The 20,702-nt window shown below is 42.8% G+C and overlaps 2 pseudogenes; both read right to left on the bottom strand.

Annotated features, from left to right (window-relative positions):
- Positions 1-20,457, bottom strand: part of LOC126611770 (protein ACTIVITY OF BC1 COMPLEX KINASE 7, chloroplastic-like) — a 41,584-nt pseudogene extending 21,127 nt beyond the window's left edge.
- Positions 251-13,052, bottom strand: LOC126612622 (50S ribosomal protein L10, chloroplastic-like; annotated as a pseudogene).
- Positions 20,458-20,702: the final 245 nt, after the last annotated feature.

Below are 20,702 nucleotides of genomic sequence, written 5' to 3'. Positions count from 1 at the left end.
ATTCCCTGCTTTTGCATATGGGTGTTTTTTTAGTGGATGGTGGATGACTGTTGTCCCGTCACTTTGATGCTTTTCATTTTTTTTAATATTGTGGCCCAGAAATTTCATTAGCTTTTTCTTTTTCTTTTCTTTAGTAACATCATGCTCTTTTTCTTTTTCTATTCATTTACCCTGATCTCCTTCTCATTTTTCTTTCTTTTTATCTTCTTTCTTTTTTCTTTTTCTAATATCATGATTGATTCCGCGACGCCAAACCCACACATGGACACGAAGAAGCCGACCGTGAGGACAAGGATGGCTTTCCTTTTACCACACCACTACTGCCCCCCGCTGCCGCCTTCCTCCTCCAATTTCCGCACATATGCCTTCAAAAGCATGATTAACTCATTCGCCGGCGCCTGAATCGTCCCCACCAAGCTCGACACCGGACTATTCAACATCCCAAGCAACTTAACGTAAATTTTCGCCCTCATCGGCATTGTCTCTAGCCTCTTAAAGTCCCCATGATCGTAAAATTTCCCTTCGAAAACCGCCCTGGTGAAGTCGTTGCTGTCGAGCTTCTTCTCCTTCTGAAAATCCCTGTAAGGCTTAATGGCCGACATGATTTCTTCACTGTGGACGAATAGCTAGGCGTTCATTCCCGTCATGCATGGCATCAGCGTCTCTCATGGCGTCCCTTCGATTGCCTTGTAGACCAGGGTGTTCTTCGCCACAATGAGCTTGGTGGTTTCCGGCAGGACTTTCTGGAGGTTTTGGAATTGCTTGACGGTGAGGCCCTTGTAACGGATTCCGACCATTAGGTGGCAATTCTCGAGGTTTTCCTTGATGGTCTCGATGGTCTATTCCTTTTTAGTGCGGGAGATGGCGGAGCGGATTGTGGGGAGGTTTTTGGTTGATTGTGCACAGCCGCAGAAATGCGGATCTACATTGGTGGTATATTGCAAACCAAGAAGACCATATACTTAAAACCGAACAAGAACTGTAATCTGTCAGTATGGATTTCTGGATGTGAGCCTGGGTGGGCTTGTGCTTTTGCTGAGCAAGTTGAACTGAAAAATCGAACGTATGTGTGAACACGAAAATTTCCTGAAAGGAAAGAGACAAGAACAACGTGCACAAAATAATAATATGTATTTGATGATTTTGGGTTACAATCTCTCTTAAATTTGATCCTCTGATTCGATCTCCGTAAGGTGTTGATTTGTGGATGTGCGATTGATCCAAAGGGCCGTTGGGCTTGATCTAAGGATGAACGTTCTTCAAGGGTCGTGGACTTGATCTTGAAGGTGGATTTGAGCGGATCTTCAAGGAGCCGTTGGGGCTTGATCTTGAGGATGAGTGTTTCTTCAAGGGCCGTTGAGGCTTGATCTTGAATAACAGTGATGAACGGATCTTCAAGGGGCTTTTGGGCTTGATCTTTGAAGAACAATGATGAACGGATCTTCAAGGGCTTTTGGGCTTGATCTTGAAGAACGGTTGGATGTGTGGATTTGTTGATGTTGTTGATCCAAGGGCCGTCGGGGCTTGATCTTGGAAGAACGATGAACGAAGAACGAAGAACGAAGAACGAAGAACACTTTCTTCAAGGGCCGTCGGGGATTGATCTTGAATTGGTGGAAGTTCTTCAAGGGGCCGTCGGGGCTTGATCTTGGAAGAACGATGAACGAAGAACGAAGAACGAATAACACTTTCTTCAAGGGTCGTTGAGGCTTGATCTTGAATCGGTGGATTGTTGATCCAAGGGGCCGTCGGGGCTTGATCTTGGAAGAACGATGAACGAAGAACGAAGAAGGCTTTCTTGATTCTTCGGGAATCTAGATGCTTGAGAGCTTCAGAGTTTCAGAGCTTCAGAGCTTCAGAGCTTCAAGGTGTAATATGAATTCCCCCCCAAATGAATGAAATTGGCCTCTATTTATAGAATTTTCCAAGGCCTAATTTTGAATATAATATTCCAGATGAAATAAGTCGTTTCTGCCAGGTGTTGACACGTGTCCTATTTGATGACTTTTCCAACTTATTTCGATTTTTTGTTTAGACATATGCTACGTGTAAAATTTATGTAATACATGAGCGTCGAAACTTTGATTTATCGGTCAACATTTATTTACCGAAATTTCGATGTCTACAAATGCCCCCACTTCCAGGCGTGTCGTATACATGTGCTTGTCGCGTGTAGGAGATGCGTTTTGAAGTCCCTTACTGTAGATGTCGATCCAAGGGCCATCGAGGCTTGATCCTAAATTAGGCTGGAGATTTCTTCAAGGGCCGTTGAAGCTTGATCTTGAATTGGGCTTGAGATTTCTTCAAGAGTCGTCGAGGCTTGATCTTGAAGGTTGAATTTGGACCACAAGGAACTTCATGTGGTAGATGATCTTTGGCTTTGGTAGTGGATGAATTGGCACGTATTTGTTTTTGCGCTTGTTGACTTTCCACAACTTTGATCTTGAACTGGGTTTGATTCAAGGGTGGTGGACACTTGATCTTGAATCGGACTTGTGATTTCCTCAAGGGCCTTCGAGGCTTGATCTTGAATTTGGCTAGAAGCTTCTTCAAGGGCCGTTGAGGCTTGATTCTTGAAGGTTGACTCGAACACATGACAAGCAGGAACGAGGTGAAGGTGTTGGTCTGTTTCTTTCTTCAATCTTTCCAAGTGCCGACTGATTGCTTTCTTTCTACTTGTCCCACAGGCAAGAGCAAGGGTAAAGGAAAAGCATGCCATGAGATATCTTTGCTTTCGACTCTGATGATATGAGGTACTTTTGCTTTTGAAGAAGTTGTGGATGAATCAGTACGTGCTTTTTTGTGCTTGTCTCCACATGCTTCAATGTATCTTTTTCCTTTGCCTTATCCATTCTTCTGGCAAAATGTGGCATCTTCTCGAGTTCTTCAATTCAGACTCCTTCTGCTAAGCTGACTGTGCACGCTGCATTCTTCTCTGCTTGTTTCTTCAGGCAGATGTGGCAGCTTCTTGAGTTCCTCAGCTCGGACTCCTTCTGCTGAGTTGACTGTGCAGACCACATTCTTCTCTGCTTGTTCCTTCTGGACGTTGTCTCCACATGCTGCAAGGTATCATTTTCACTTGCCTTATCTATTCTTCAGGCAGATGTGGCAACTTCTTTGGAAGTACAGCAGCAGTGGAAGACGAGTACTCGAGAGTAATACCATGTAAACAACCAGGCAAAGGTTCCAGGTAGTCGAATCCTTACCCGAGTTTGAGTGGAGGTTCCGACATATTGCTTTCTTTATCCTTGTCTTTGCAGGTAAGAACAAGGACAAAGGAAAGGACGGGGAGAAAGCATGATATGAGATACTCTTGCTTTCTACCCTGGTGATATGAGATACTTTTGCTTTGGTGTCATTTGTTTGCAGAGGTACCCCAAGGAATAAGAAACACTGAGTAACTCGAGAGGCTTCATTGGGAAGGCATTCTCGGAGATGAAGAAGGTTCTCGGAGATGAAGAAAGGTTCTGTATGTCTGCCTTGCTATGGAAGGTGAAGGTGGACAGTTATAGGAAGTCTTTTAATACTTGTAGAGGTACTATTCTTTCACTCGTGTCGGCAACCAATGCGTGATTGATCAGTATGGCTTCACGTGCTTTCTTCTTTATCAGAAATCTTCGACAAATTGTCCGTAATTTCCGTCAAGCTGAGTGTGCATGTGACAGGTGTTGACGAGGCTGAAAAAGACTGGCGCCTCTTCGATATTTGGGATCGGCGCTTCGACAAATTGCCCGTGATTTCCGCAAAGCTGAGTTTGCGCATGACGGGTGCTGACGAGGCTGAAAAAGACTGGCGTCTCTTCGATATTTGGGATTGGCGCTTTAACAAATTGCCCGTGATTTCCGCAAAGCTGAGTTTGCGCGTGACGGGTGCTAACGCGTCTGGAAAAGCAAGATGCTTCTCCGATTTCTGAGCTTGCCTCTTCGATTTTTGAATTGGCCTCTTCGAATTCTGAGCTCGCTTCTTCAATCTCTGAAATCCCGTCGAGTGTTGATTTTTATAGAGGCACGCAGTTCGTTTCAAAGCACATTTGAATTTTTTTGCTTGTAGAAAACTCCCTTCTTGCGCTTCTAAGATCTTGATTTGTCCGACCTCTTCTTTCTGCAACACCTTTGAAAATGTCTAGACCTTCCGACCGTCGTTTTGATTTGAATCTTGGTGAAGAGGCAGTCCCGCCTTCTCCAGACAACATATGGCGCCCATCCTTCATATCCTCTACTGGTCCTCTTACCGTTGGGGATTCGATGATAAAGAATGATATGACCGCTGCGGTGGTGGCCCGAAGCCTTGTCACTCCCAAAGATAACAGACTACTTTCCAAACGGTCTGATGAGTTGGCTGTTAAGGATTCTCTGGCTCTCAGTGTCTAGTGTGCAGGTTCTGTGTCTAATATGGCCTAACGCCTATTTGCTCGAACCTGTCAAGTTGAATCATTGGCGGCTGAAATGATGAGTCTCAAACAGGAGATTAGAGGGCTCAAGCATGAGAATAAACAGTTGCACAGGCTTTCACATAACTATGCTACAAACATGAAGAGGAAGGTTGGCCAGATGCAGGAATCTGACGGTCAGATTTTACTTGATCATCAGAGGTTTGTGGGCTTGTTCCAACAGCATTTGTCTTCGTCTTCTGGGGTTGTACCGCGTAATGAAGCTCCAAATGATCAACCTTCGATGCCTACTCCTCCTGGGGTTCTGCCTAGTACTGAGGCTCTGAATAATCACCCTTTGGTGCCTCTCCAATCTGGGGCTCCTCCGAGTACTGAGGCGCCACCTGATCAATGACGGCTTTTGTTTGTTTGCACTTTTTTTTTTTTTTTTTGGTTATGTAAATGTTCCGTCTGTAATTTTTCCAGAGAAATCAATGAAATGGACTTTATTTCTCTCAATGCATTTGTTTTTTTCTTCATGTGGTGCAATCCGCAACATCCCCTTTTATTTTTATTTTTTTATTTTAATTAATTAATTTTTATTTTTATTTATTTATTTTTATTATTATTATTTTTTTTTTCTTTTCAGATGGTGCAATCCGCACCATCCCCCCTTTTTTTATATTATTTTTTTTTTCAATGGTGCAATCCGCACCATCCCTTTTTTTTATTATTTATTATTTATTATTTTTTTTTTCAGATGGTGCAATCCTCACCATCCCCCATTTTTTTATTATTTTATTATTTTATTATTTTATTATTTTATTTTATTTATATATATATTTTTTTTATTATATTTTTTTCTTTTCAAATGGTGCAATCCGCACCATCCTTTTTTTTTAATTTTTTAATTTTTTAATTTTTTTATATTTTTTATTATTTTCTTTTCTCCGCACCATCCCTTTTTTATTTATTTATTATTTATTATTTTATTTTATATATATATATATATAATTTTTTTTTATTATATTTTTTTTCTTTTCAGATGGTGCAATCCGCACCATCCCCTTTTTTTTTTTTAATTTTTTTTCTTTTCAGATGGTGCAATCCGCACCATCCCTTTTTTTTTTAAATTTATTTATTATTTATTTATTATTTATTTATTTTTTTATATTATTTTTTATTTTTTTTTATTTTTTCCTTTTTAGATGGTGCAATCCGCACCATCCTTTTTTTTTTTTTTTTTTTTTAAATCATCACCCTCTCTTCTTTTTTTTCTATAAATACCCCCAATGTTGCTTGGCAATGGGTAGAAGATTGAGCAGAGGGAGGATGCAGACGGGTGACATTGTGGTGCAGCAACAGCAAGTTTTTAGGTATGTTTTAGGTTGAAGACGATTTCAATCTTTTGGACCTCATATATATATATATATATAATCTGTTTAGGATGCCAGAATATATATACATTCCTTCAATCGTCCCATCACCATCACCATTTGCGTCTTTTCAAGCCATATATATATATATATATGCACACCCATATACACACACACATATAATACCATATAATGTGTCTATTTTTATGCACAATATGTTTGTGCCCCCACTGATGGATTTCTTTGCTGTGACATCAGGAATCCTTAATTTTTAAGAAGGCAGAGCATGATGCTGGGACCCTCATGAAGCTTTCAGAGGTGTGATTGTTGGAGGCAAGCTTCATGACCGGCTAATCGTTTGACAGCGGTCATTGAAGTCTCTTCGTTGATTAGAGCATGGTGGCCATAGTAACGAAGCTGGTGCTGGCAGCCTTGCTGCTTGGAGCTTGAGGCAGAATGTAATGCGTTGAGCTTCATGACTGGCTAGTCGTTTGACGGCGATCATTGAAGTTTCTTTGTCGTTTGAAGCATGGTGGCCAGAGTGACGAAGCTGGTGTTGACAGCCTTGCTGCTGCCCTTGCCGCTTGGAGTTGGAGGCAAAATGTAATACGTTGAGCTTCATGATCGGCTAGTCGTTTGACGACGGTCATTGAAGTTTCTTCGTCGATTTGAGCATGGTGGCCAGAGTGACGAAGCTGGTGCTGGCAGCTTTGCTGTTTACCGTTGCTGCTTGGAGCTTGAGGCAGAATGTAAAGCGTCGAGCTTCATGACCGGCTAGTTGTTTGACGGCGGTCTTTGAAGTTTCTTCGTCGATTGGAGCATGGTGGCTAAAGTGACGAAGTTGGTGTCGACGGTCTTGCTGCTTTGTGCTCGAGGCAAAATGTAAAGCGTCGAGCTTCATGACCGGCTAGTCGTTTGACGGCGGTCATTGAAGTTTCCTCGTCGATTGGAGCATGGTGGCCAGAATGTACTGCTGTTGCTGCTTGGAGCTCGTTCCAGTACGTCGCTTTTACCGTGTGGGGTTGTGCAAAAAACTGCAGCGAGTTTATGCTGTGTAGTGCCTTTTGTTGCAACTTTCCTCGGAGGTGACGTCGCCGTGCACACCGACCATGCCGCCTGCTAACTCATTCCTTTAAAGAAATAAAGTATTCGTATTTTGGATTTGCTCTTTATTCTTCAAAGTGTTTGTGATTTTGTTAATGATGCGACTGTACTTGAAGTTTTGAAGTTTCAAGTTGCCTACGTACCCTCGGTTGAGGAGGGATCAAGTCATGACGTAGTTCAAATAAGTGATGAATTTAACAGTGATTTTGAGGATGATTTTACCGTACACAGTTTATGCTCTTGCGGGCCAGGAGCTTTGGTTCATGCAGTTTAGGCTCGTGCGAACAAAGAGCATGAGTTGTCGCCTTTCAGGGGTAGTAGCGCTTCAAGAATCTACCATTGATAGGGCCGATCTTCAAGCCGTCTTCCGCCACGATTAAGTAGGCGCCATTGGTGTAGAGTTCTTGTATTACGTATGGTCCATCCCATTTTGACGTGAACTTGCTCTTTGTCTTGTGAGTTGTGATGATAGGTCTACGCAATGAAAGGACGAGATCTCCCATTTGAAAAAAATGAGGGAAAACTTTCTTGTTGAAGGCCTTGAAGAGTCGTGCTTGATAACACTCTAAGTGTTGCTGGGCTTCGAGTCTTTTCTCATCCAACGCTTCCAGCTCTTGAAGGCGCAACTTTGCATTCTCTTCGTCAGTCAAGCCTTCTTGTATAGCCATCCTTAGCGAGGGGATTTGACTTTCGAGCGGTAGAACAGCTTCCACGCCATATACGAGAGAATAAGGTGCAGCTTGGGTAGGCGTTCTATATGTCGTCCTGTATGCCCAAAGTACTTCGCCTATTCTTTCATGCCAGTCTTTCTTTGTTCTGCTGATTACCTTCTTCAGGAGGTTGCACAATGTCTTATTAAATGCTTCTGCAAGACCGTTGGCCGGAGCATGATACATGAAGGATTTGTGTTGCTTGAACTTGTATTTCTCGCAGAGCTCGTCCACGAGTCGGTTAGAGAACTGTTTTCCGTTGTCAGTGACAATGTAGCGAGGCACACCATATCGGTGGATGATATGTTCCTTGATAAAACGGACGACAGTTTCCTTCTTGACTTCCTTCAGGGGTATGGCTTCAGCCCACTTGGAGAAGTAATATGTTGCAGCCAGGATGTAAGCTTCTCCTGCAGATGACTTTGGCGCAATTGGTCATACTACGTCTAATCCCCATGCATCGAATGGCCATGAAGTAGCTGTAGGGTGTAATGGTTCAGGCGGTTGATGTATGAAGTTGGCGTGAAATTGGCAGGCTTGGCACCTTTTAGCGTGTTCTAGGCAGTCCTTTACCATGCTTGGCCAGTAGTAACCCATTCTTTTGAGCTGGAAATGAAGCTTCGGTCAGGATTGATGCGCTCCACATATTCCTGAGTGTGCTTCTTCCATGGCTTGATTGGCTTCTTCCTCGCCTAAGCATCTCAGAAGTACTCATTTAAAAGATCGCCGGTAGAGTGTCCCTTTGTAATAGAGGAAGCGATGCGCTCGTCAACGTACTTCAGAGCGGTGTTTTGGATCATCTGGGAGTATTCCATGCTCCAAGTAGTTGATCAGCGGCTGTCTCCATTCTTCAACGTTGACCGGAAGTATGGAAATAACGTTTGTATCACTTAGTACCATTTCAGTGACATGCGGGATTACCCATCTTTGGCAGACTGACACGTTTGTGGCTTTGTCTTCTTCTAACGTTATGCTCGAGGCTAGGTTGGCGAGAGCGTCTGCCATTTGATTCTCTTTTCTTGGCACGTGTTCTAGTGTTACGGCCTCAAATCTTTGTAGCAATTACATTGCCAGCCGGAAGTATGGGACGAGATCATCTTTCCTAACCTTATATTCAGTCAAGAGTTGATTGATTATGAGCTTGGAGTCGCCATATATCTCAAGGGCTATGATTTCCATGTTGATTGCCATTTGGAGCCCGATGATCAGTGCTTGGTACTCAGCGACGTTGTTGGAGCATAATTCGCTTAGTTGGAATGAATAAGGTAGTATTTGCCTTTGTGGCCACATGAATACTACTCCTGCCCCCGCTCCGTCTGCTCGTGCAGATCCGTCGAAGAACATCGTCCATGTCGGGAATATGTCGATGTAGAACACCTCTTCGTCAGGCATGTCATCTGAGATTTTCCAATCGGCTGGGATTGGATGGTCGGCAAGGAAGTCTGCTAGCGCTTGTCCCTTGACGGCTTTAGCTGGGACGTAGATGATCTCGTATTGATTGAGAAGCAATGCCCATTTAGCTAGTCGTCCTGTCAAAACTGGCTTGGACATGACATATTTGACCGGGTCAGCTTTAGCAACCAAGTGGATGGTGTAAGCATGCGTGTAATGTCTGAGCTTCTGGATGGCAAACATCAAGGCAAGGCACATTTTTTCTATTAGTGAGTAGTTCAACTCAGCACCGGTGAGCGTTCGACTGAGGTAGTAGAGCGCTCATTCTTTCTGGGATTCGTTTTCCTGTGCCAAGAGTGCTCAAACTGAACTTTCCTGAGCAGCGATGTACAATATGAGCGGTTTCCCTGGTACAGGTGCCCCCAGGACAGGTGGAATTGATAAATACTTCTTTATGCTTCCAAAAGCATTGTTGCATGCTTTGTCCCATACGAATGGAACATCTTTCTTCATGAGTCGACTGAATGGTTGACAACGCTCTGCAAGGTTGGAGATGAAGCGTCTGGTGAAGGCTAGCCGTCTTTGTAGACTTTTCAACTCGTGCAGGTTTCTTGGCTCGGGCATGCTTTGAATGGCCTTGATCTTTGATTGGTCCACTTCAATGCCACGATGCTTGACAATGAAGCCAAGGAACTTTCCAGATGTGACGCCAAATGCACATTTTAACGGGTTCATCTTGAGGTTGTATTTTCGCAACCTTTCGAACACTACTCGCAAATCCTTTAAGTGATCTAATCTTTTCTTTGTCTTGACCACCACATCGTCTACATAGCATTCTACGTTCTTGTGTAGCATGTCATTGAAGATCTTCTGCATTGCGCGTTGATATGTAGCTTCAACATTCTTCAGACCAAAGGGCATCACCTTGTAGCAGTAGATACCTTTTAGAGTGCGGAATGCTGTTAGTTCCTCATCTTCAAGAGCCATACGAATTTGATTGTATCTAGAAGAGCCGTCCATGAATGATAGTGCCTCATGGCCAATGGTTGCGTCCACCATGATTTCAATGATTGGCAAGGGGAAGTCATCCTTTGGGCAAGCATCATTGAGGTCTCGGAAGTCTACGCAAACACGTATTTGTCCAGATTTCTTAAGAACTATGACGATATTGGAGATCCACTTGGGGTATTGCACCTCTCGAATGAAGCCTGCTTCGATCAACTTGTCAATTTTGGCCTCGATTTGTGGGATGAGCTCGGATCGATAGCGTTTTTTAGTTTACTTTATTGGTCGCGTTTCAGGCTTGACTGCAAGATGATGCACAACAATGATGGGGTCGAGGCCGGGCATTTCCTTGTAGGTCCAAGCAAAGACGTCCTTATACTCTAATAGCAGCTGGTAATACTTCTCTATCTCGTCTGCACTTAGTAATGCACTCACGAAGATAGGCTTTGGTTCCTCACTTGTGCCTAAGTTGAGTTCTTTGAGATCGTCAACTGTGGCTTGCCCCCCATCTTCGAGTTGTGACGGCGCTGTAATGACATCTTCCTCGAGGATTTCATCTTCTTCACCTTCTTGGATTGTGATGTGGAAGACGTCTTGGGCCTCTTCTTCGGTGTTGACCCCTTGAGTTTGTTGGCATGAAGATTGTCCAGTGTGGATGATGGTGCGCCTTTTTACTTTCAGTGATCCAACTATGTTAACCTCCAAAATTGTTTGGCGCTTCATTCTTGAAGGAATGGAACTTCAAACGTCATCTTTTTATGCCAGACGATCGATCTTTTCTACTTCTGGTGTCGTCTTTCTCCTTCTGGAAGGCTTTTTAGCTTCTTCAAGTCTTTCCATAACTGACTGTCGTGGAGGAAAGCTAGTCGTATTGCTTTGCTTCTTAGGTTTCGACAACCTTTTGAAAACAGAGCTTCGAGATGCTGACGTGTTAAGCCTTTTGAAGACGGAAGTTCTGTTTTGACCGCCAATAAGTTTAGTTGCCGAAACTCTAGGCCTTGAACGATTCATTCTATCGAATACTGACGTTTAGGGGGCAGGTTGAGGCTCTTCTTTATTTTGTATAATGCTCACGCTGATGTGTTGAGCGCTAGCATTTTTTGTCTTGCTGGAGATCTTCACCGGTGCATTTGGTGTGAAGCCAAGTCCAACTTTGTTGTTGTTGACCCCATAACCATGTTCTTCCAACTTCTTCTGAGTTTTAGTGAGATCACGTTTGTTGTCTTTAACGGTGTTCAAACCCTTCTTTCCCAAATTTGCAGAGGAGGTGAAGTTGTACCCAACTTTAGACATGAGTTTGTAGGCATTTGGATCAAAACCTTCTTCGATCCTCTTGGTTGGGAGAAAGCTTGGTTCTACCCCTTTTGGCAGGCCTTTTATGAAGCCTTGTGATGGTCCTGCAACCTTAGTGTCGCCTAGCTGTGTTAAAGGCAGAATTGCATTTGTTTTAAGCAACTTTACATTATCCATGTGCCGCTGTGCATCGGCTTTGCTTGCTGCAGTTTCAAAAGGGGATTGACCATTCTTTCTTCTAGACGTCGGGATGTATCGGAAAACGGGTATGTTTGGTCCATTTGAGGGCGTTCTACTCCCTTTGGTTGTTGCAGGTTTAGCAAGTTCATCGTTGTTTTTGCTTGAAGATGGCATAACTTCTTCTTCTTGCTTTTTTGGCACGGCTTTCCACTCCTGCTTTTTAGGTGTTGCTTTGCCCATGGATTTGATCTCTTTTCGAAGAGTTTCGGGCACCATGTCTTCATCCATGTAGAATTTGGCGTCTGCAAAATGTGATTCGGCTTCAGTGAATGGCTTGGTGTCGCCATAGATCACCTTCACTCCTTCTCGGTAAAATTTTAAGCATTGGTGAATAGTGGACGGTACTACTCCATTTGCATGGATCCAAGGCCTTTTTAAGAGCAAACCGTAGGAAGTTCTTGCATCAATCACGTGGAATATTGTGCTTGACTTGAGTTCACCAATGGTCATCTCCACTCGGACCATGCCCATCGCTCTTTGTCCTCCTTGGTTAAAACCTTGGATTAGTAGACGGCTTAGGGATAGTTCATCCACCTTGATGACGATTGTGGTCATTGTTAACTTTGGCATGATATTTATGGCTGATCCGCCATCCACAAGCATGCGGCTGACTTTATGCTCCCTTACGTACCCAAAGACGAAGAGAGGTCGGTTGTGAGGCTTGGATCCTAGCAGCAAGTCTTTATCGGTGAAGTGGATTACGTCCTCGGCGGCACAACATGTGGCACATTCATATGGCCGAAGCTTCAAGCTTTCGTTCTTGCTTTCTTGCACTTCTTGGTCGTCGGGACTTGCCAAGACCACTGCCAGTGCTCTTCGCATCTCCTTTGGCAACCGGAGCGCTCCTTCGATACTAAGGTGTGTTGGCAGACCTTCTTCAGTTGTAAGAGTCTTTTCCCCCTCAGTGGTGACAGCTTTGCCTTTTGAGGGTTCTTCCATTTCTACTTCGACCATGTGACATGCAGTGATAGTGCACTGTTGGAAGAAGTCCTCCGGGAAGTATTCGTGCAATGAGACCGGAATACGTGGCTTTTGCTCCATAGGTTCCCCAGCATATGTTGGCTTAGTAGCTCTTATGTTTCTTTTAGGCTTCCTATTGTTGCGGCGACGGTGCTTTCTCGCTTGCTCCCCTTTTGGCCTTATAGCTTGTGGTCTTGGCTTCCTCGTCTTCTTATAGGTCACCAATGTCCACCCTTCTTCATTATTGATAGGTGTATCCTGGTCGTTTGCCCCCAATGATGGTTGTGCAGAAGGTGTCGTGTAGCTTGTGCATTGATATGATTGGTCGAGCATTTCTTGAAGAGGCACGAGATTAAAGGATTCGAACACGATCATAGTGGTGTGCGTTGCGGCTGTGTCTTCTAGGTCGAGCTTAATCCGCCCTTGCTGTGCCAACTTCATGATGAGTTCTTTTAGGATGAAACACTTGCCCACATGATGACCCACGATACGATGGTACTTGCAGTACTTGGGATCGTTAACGCGATTCATCTCTTCGGGGCGTTTGCATTCAGGCAACTCAATCACCTTCTTCTCCAACAGGTCATCCAGCATTGCGTCCATGTCGGAGTCCGGAAAAGGGTATACCTTCTGCTCCAGTTCCCCTCAAGGTGTTTTTGTACCTATCTTGGGTATGGGAAGGCTCACTTCTTTTTATCTCCTTTGCTTTGTTATTGAAGGAGATTTTGACGGGTGCGGACGAGGTCTTGATAGGGATGGTTTTGGTGGTAAAAGCTTCATTGGTGGGCTTTTTCCCATGATTATCTGCTCTTGAAGTAAACACCTTATCCCTTTTGAAATCGGTGATTGGCTCATTCTTTCCATGGTGGGCGATGCTCAGTTCCATGTCGTGGGCACGGGTGGTTAATTCTTCAAAAGTCCGTGGCTTGATACCTTGAAGGATGTATTGTAAACCCCATTGCATGCCCTGGATGCACATCTCGATTGAAGAAATCTCGGAGAGCCTGTCCTTACAGTCGAGGATTAGATTACGCCATCGGTTGATGTAGTCCATGACTGGTTCTTCCCTCCATTGTTTCGTGCTCGTCAGCTCCAGCATGCTCACAGTGCGGCGGGTACTGTAGAAACGGTTGAGGAATTCCCTTTCCAACTGTTCCCAGCTATTGATGGACTCGGGCTCCAGGTCTGTGTACCACTCAAAGGCGTTTCCTTTTAATGAGCGCACAAACTGCTTGGCGAGGTAATCACCCTCCGTCCCTGCATTGTTGCAGGTTTCGACGAAATGTGCGACATGTTGCTTTGGGTTTCCCTTTCCGTCAAATTGCATAAACTTCGGCGGTTGATAGCCCTTCGACATCCTTAAGGCGTCGATCTTCCTGGAGTAAGGCTTTGAGTACAACGTGGAGGCATGAGAGCTTCCTTCATACTGTGCCTTGATGGTGTTGGTGATCATCTCTTGCAGCTGCTAGATAGAAATAGATCCCATGAGTGCCGCTGCTTGGTCTGGCTCCGGCTTCACATCGATTTTCTTCACCGGGGGCTTGTCTTCTTCGTCGTCTTCCTTCTTCAGATGATTAATCTTCGGGTTGGGTTTCTCGCCATCCTGCGCCTCCTGTCGGTTGACGAGTGCTGCAATTTGTAATTCTTTTTCTTCCACAGTTCGGGTTAACCTTGCAATTGCTTCATTCATCTGAGCCAGCTGCTCATCGATTGAAGTTGCTCCGGTAGCCATAACTTGCATGGATGTGCTGTCGCTTGAGTTAGCATCGGAAAACAAAGACTCGGAGTACTTCTTCGGGCTTTCCTCCCTTGGTGCCCTTAGCGAGGCCAGGGTGATCACAGGTTCGTACCTCAGGTACTCTTGTTCCTTTGGCAGGGTTGATGTAAGGGTGGAAGAGGAGGCAACAAGAGCTCTTGCCTTGCTTCGAGTTACGATGCCTGAAATGGCGCCGCCTGCGGCAAGGATGCTCTTGTTCTTCGTGTTGGTTGTGGGAACAGCTTGAGCCTTCCTTGATGGCATTGATTTTGGAAGTGTGCTCGAATTTCTTGAACGGAGAAAGAGATGAGAGGTAGAGATGGTCCCACTGGGCGTGCCAAATTTGTGAACACGAAAATTTCCTGAAAGGAAAGAGACAAGAACAACGTGCACAAAATAATAATATGTATTTGATGATTTTAGGTTACAATCTCTCTTAAATTTGATCCTCTGATTCGATCTCCGTAAGGTGTTGATTTGTGGATGTGCGATTGATCTAAAGGGCCGTTGGGCTTAATCTAAGGATGAACGTTCTTCAAGGGTCGTGGACTTGATCTTGAAGGTGGATTTGAGCGGATCTTCAAGGAGTCGTTGGGGCTTGATCTTGAGGATGAGCGTTTCTTCAAGGGCCGTTGAGGCTTGATCTTGAATAATAGTGATGAACGGATCTTCAAGGGGCTTTTGGGCTTGATCTTTGAAGAACAGTGATGAACGGATCTTCAAGGGCTTTTGGGTTTGATCTTGAAGAACGGTTGGATGTGTGGATTTGTTGATGTTGTTGATCCAAGGGCCGTCGGGGCTTGATCTTGGAAGAACGATGAACGAAGAACGAAAAACGAAGAACACTTTCTTCAAGGGCCGTCGGGGATTGATCTTGAATTGGTGGAAGTTCTTCAAGGGCCGTCGGGGCTTGATCTTGAAGGTGGATAATTGTTGATCCAAGGGCCGTCGGGGCTTGATCTTGGAAGAACGATGAACGAAGAACGAAGAACGAAGAACACTTTCTTCAAGGGCCGTCGAGGCTTGATCTTGAATCAGTGGATTGTTGATCCAAGGGGCCGTCGGGGCTTGATCTTGGAAGAACGATGAACGAAGAACGAAGAAGGCTTTCTTGATTCTTCGGGAATCTGGATGCTTGAGAGCTTCGGAGTTTCAGAGCTTCAGAGCTTCAGAGCTTCAAGGTGTAATATGAATTCCCCCCCAAATGAATGAAATTGGCCTCTATTTATATAATTTTCCAAGGCATAATTTTGAATATAATATTCCAGATGAAATAAGTCGTTTCTGCCAGGTGTTGACACGTGTCCTATTTGATGACTTTTCCAACTTATTTCGATTTTTTGTTTAGACATATGCTACGTGTAAAATTTATGTAATACATGAGCGTCGAAACTTTGATTTATCGGTCAACATTTATTTACCGAAATTTCGATGTCTACAGTATGTGCCTGGGCCCACTCTCTGGTACCTCATCATCTCCGATTTTGTCTTGGCATATTGTATTCTCATAGGCTTGTCGTAAAAGGGGAAACCCTACATATGGTGAAGGGCTTTGGTGGCGGAGGAGACGTCCTCGAAGACTAGTCAGGCTTGACCTTTGTGCTTGAGCGTCTTGAAAGCCAAGACCTTCACAATCTTCCCGAACTACGAGAACACAGCCATAAGTGACTTTTTCAGTTCGTCCAGCTTTATTTTCTTGTTCAAGTTGTTAATGTAGATCGTCTCGTTCACCGTGACTTCGCCGCCGCCTCCGCTGTTGTTCTCTGCCATGTTTGCTTTGTCGGTACTTAGTTTCGGATTTTCTAGAGAGGGAGAGTGGATGATGAGATAGAGATTTGCGAAGGTTTTTCTGGAAAAGCCCAAGGGGGAAGTTCTGGGTTTCTGTGTTGGAAATATGCCCTGAAAGTCAATCTTTGGAAGAAACCTTTCAGGACAAATAAATCGATGTATAGATGAATCTTATACATCAAATGGCAAAGATACTAATTAGGACTATCTCAATAAACGATATATGTCCTAAATAGTGTATCCATGGACAATGGATCGATTGAAGAAGTAATCTAATGATGTTAGACTACAGAGACCTTCTTCACATAACCAAATGTCCAAAAAGATTCCTGGTCATTGGATTGTCGGAGGGATACTGACAATGCTTAGACCGGTACATACTGTGTCTGCTTCAAATAGAAGGATGGAAAGTCTCATCCCATTCGTGTTGTGACACTAAGACAAGTATGTAGGTGCTCATTAAGGGAATGAGTTCACTGAACACAATCGAACGAGAGTACTTGCATGGAGGTCTACTCACATGTCAAGCAAGTAACTCTAATGGTTGGAATAATGTAAGTAGTCCTTTGACCTGAGGCATCGTCGTTGTCTTGTGGTTAAGTACTTAATCTTTGATTATGTCAAAGTCTCCCCATTCGCGGGTGTCCACGGCATAATTGGGGTTAAGCCACTTAGTCATGAAGGCAAGTGTATGCGCAACAAGGAATCTCTAATCCTCGATAAGAGAGGAAGAATACTCTAAGATATGATTCGGGAATCTTCGGCCGAAGTATCGAGCGTAATAAAGGAAAGCGTTCTTATACGACTCAAAAGAATCATATAAGAAGGAATAATCACATTAGGGGTTTGACATAATATTTCCATACCCTAGTAATGTGATTGAGAGTATTGTTTTAGAGAATGATCGAATTACATTGTAATTCCAACTGAATAGGTTCTCCGAACAAACTTCTACATTAGCTTGGGTAGCCATGATATATGGTTAGATGTCACTCATGGCTTGTGAGTTCTTCTAAATGATTAAATGTAGTCGTCAAAGAAGAAGGTGAATTAAAAGTATGTTTTAATTCACTAAGTGATTGGATTAAATATAATCAATTGGATTGGTGCCAATCACCTCACTGCCTTGCTAATTAGAACCTAAAAGATTGTTCACCAATACACTATTGTAGTGAGTAACTAATGGATGATGGAAATAATTAATTGGATTAATTAAGTGTTGTGATTAATTTAGAAAGTCTAAAGAAATCATAAAAGCGATAAAGATCGTTTTGGGTTTAAAGAAACGTTCGGGTTTAATTGGGCCCATTGGGCCTAAACCCATTGGGCTTTTATTCAAGCATTGGATGACTTGAAATATATAAAAGCCCAAAGCCCAAATCCAACACAAGAGGCCGGCCACTTTAAGTGGAAAGGGAGAGATATTTAGTCAAGTGGCTGACTAGGTTTCTTTTTGTCTATATAAGGAACTTTATAGAGATATTGTTCATTAGGGTTTTTGAAGTGTTAAAACAACAAAGAGGCAAAAGAAAAATAGCTCTCTAACACTACAAAGGCCGGCCACCTTAGGGGTGTTTTTACTAACACATCTTTCACCCTTTTGGTTATTCCTTCATCCTTCTCACTACACTAGTGGGTGAGGATCTTTAGAGGTTTCCTACTTTGGAAACTTGAAGAGAACCTAGGAGCACTCATTCTAACAAAGTGGAGGAGGCAAGGAGGGAAGCTAGGCTCAAGGAGTTCAAGGAACAAAGGGCTTGGAGGTGGTCCATCCTTGGTCTCAAGTCTAGATCAAGAGGTATTAGACTAAACCTTCACTTTGTTCTTCTCTAAAATTGTTTTGATGCATTATATATAAACCTATGAACCTTGAAGGGGATTTGCATGACTATAGCTTTGATAATTTGTTATAAATGCTTCCGCTGCTTTCGTATATTAAATTTGATTTGTATATGCATGATAGTCATTTTGAAATCCCTATATGTGAAAACTCATAATTTTCCCTTCATTCTGCAGATTCATGGTGGAGGTTTGATGAAAAAAATGAAAGAAAACCGACATAGCTTTTTCTGTCGATTCCCATAGACGGCGCCAAATGTTGATGCACAAAACCGGAGGGGTCTTGGAACAACGTAAATCCGATCGTGAATCTGCAAGAAAGTAAAGAACACAAGATGTATCATGGTTCACCCCAATGTTCGGGCTACGTTCACACTGATGTTGATATTGTTTCACTCTGAATAGTGAATATACAAGAAGGCTAGAGGCAATGTGCTCTCTAGCCTATTTTCTGTGTGCTCTCTTCCCATGGCCTAAAACTTGGCCTCCTTTAATAAGGAGAGTGATGAGTCCTTTTATAGAATAAGGGCGCCTCTCTTATTACATATTTGCCCCTTCATTTATTACATAATTACATTTGAGTCCCTTGAGTATTTATACGAGGTCTAAATACGGAGGCCCTAAGTATAGTACAAACAATCTTCTAAAATTTTCCCAAGCCCCCTTTGTTGTTTTCTCATTTCTGATGCATGGGAAAAGCTCATTTGAGATTGCTCCTTGGATGAGGCTTAATGCCTTGGCATTCTTGATCTTATCTTCCTTTGAGATTGTTGAAGGCTCCACTGGAACATGCTCCGACCCATTTCCAACATCATCTGAGATTTCTTTTCTGAGATTTGTCTGTTGCTAGACCCTAAGTTCAATCACATCCTATAGATAGTGTGCTATGAGGATGGTTTCCATCTTGACAGCCTAGAAGTCATAATTGTTGCCATTAAATTGTGGAGTTCGTAAATCTCAACTAGAAGAACTAGGACCAACCATCTCTCAGACTATTCAAGCAAGAAATTTCAACAAAGGTATAGTCTTTAGCTTTTCTGAGTTAAAATAAATAAATAAATTTCACTCACAGTTCACGCCTCTTCTTCGGAATCCAACCACAGAGCTCTGATATCATGTTGAAATGGTATCAGGCATGTAGATGACATATAACAATGGTGAGAGATGAACACAAAGAGAGAAGTTGTATGTATTTTCTGTAGTGAAATCGAAGAAAGGGAAATACAAGGTTACAACTCTAACTTGGTCCATTGCTCAAATCCTACATTTCAGGGAGTAAGGACAGATCTCCAGCCATTCAGGCCATCGAAGGCTATGATCCTTCCACTTGGGAGAGATCAAAGGTCACAGTACAACTGTAACATATAAGAATAACAACTATTCAAGTTTCTATAACAAGAAAGAAAAACTAGCCATTACAAACTTAAACTCTAACGGCTATTACTATAATCAGTAAGTTCTTCAAAGTTCTTCGATTTCATCATTCTCTCCAATTTCATATGCAGGATAGTCATCTGCAATGCTGATTCCAAGTTAGTATGCAGCTTAAATCTCACAAACCTAAGAAGAACTAACCAGAATTCGTGTATGATAGAACCAAGAAGAGAAACATACCTGCAGCAGTTCGAGAACTTGAAGCCATGACACCAAGCTTTCAGTGAACCTTCTCCTCTCTCGCAGACAATCAAGAACTCGACTTACAAATAGGTTTAAGTCCCAATATGAGCGTGTGTTCAGTGAGAAGAGAGGCTACTATATATATATATATATATATATATAGATACTTATTCCATAACAGATAGAATTCCCTATTAAAATCCCTATGGGAAACAATACTTGTTTCCTTGTGCCATAAGAACTGATCTCAATGCTATACAAAATCCTTGTCAAGGACTAGCACTCCTCTTATCAACAAGACTTTTCCATCAAACTGAATACCTATAGCCGGTCCCTAAAACTTCTCTTTGTCGTACTCATATTCTAACGCAGACATGATGATATATTTTGATCGTTCCTAATGAATTCAAATGCATGATTCCGAGCCATCATATGCTAAGCAAAGCGAAAAGGGATAATTAATATTAGACGATTAATGTTCATATTTTAATCGGTTTCCTTTAGATTATGCCATAGAAATAACACCTTTTTTGCATCTTTCTCATATACAGAATAGAAAAGTTCAAGCAGTTTCTCCAGGGTGAAAGATTTAATAACGCCCATCATACCAAAATCGTAATAGATTAGCGTTTCATCCACATCAATGGCAAGATTTCATGGATGAGGATCAGCATGGAAGAAACCGGTTCTGAGTATCTGCATGAATAGCAAGGTCCAGCTAATCAAGCACTTAGATAAGATGGTTAATAGTTAATTATGGTGATCAAAGTAAAACAGACTCAGTCGAGGAATAGATGCATTCATTCAGTACAAAATAGTCATCGTATTCATGTCAAGATGAGCGTAGTCATGTGAGCTGGTCGACAGAACAACAAATTTCCTGACCTGGATCAGGCATGCTTCAATAGCGCATGATGAAGTTCGAGCACGATTAAAACCCTGTGAATCTAGCATATCTAGCTGATTCAGTTGGTTGGTAACTTGGTACGTGTTGGGGCTTCCTAACATTTGGCTTTAGGTACTCCTATGGCGTGGCAGTTTGGAGTTGAATTTGATTTGAGCCAAATTTGTTTTTAATTCCTTTTAGTTACATAAATTTGTTTTATTTAGGGAAGCAACTTACATGAAATATGTTCACTGTCACGTGATATCCTGATTCAATAATACAATCTCATGTGTTGAAAAACTTATACATGTCATTGTTTTATTGGAATGAGATGCTATTCCATATAAGTCCTTAACTTTATTTAGTG

The sequence above is a fragment of the Malus sylvestris genome, chromosome 17 (assembly GCF_916048215.2).
Source record: "Malus sylvestris chromosome 17, drMalSylv7.2, whole genome shotgun sequence".
Classification (NCBI taxonomy): Eukaryota; Viridiplantae; Streptophyta; class Magnoliopsida; order Rosales; family Rosaceae; genus Malus; species Malus sylvestris.
Note: the sequence above shows the minus strand (reverse complement) of the source record. Positions and strands in the feature narration are given on the sequence as shown.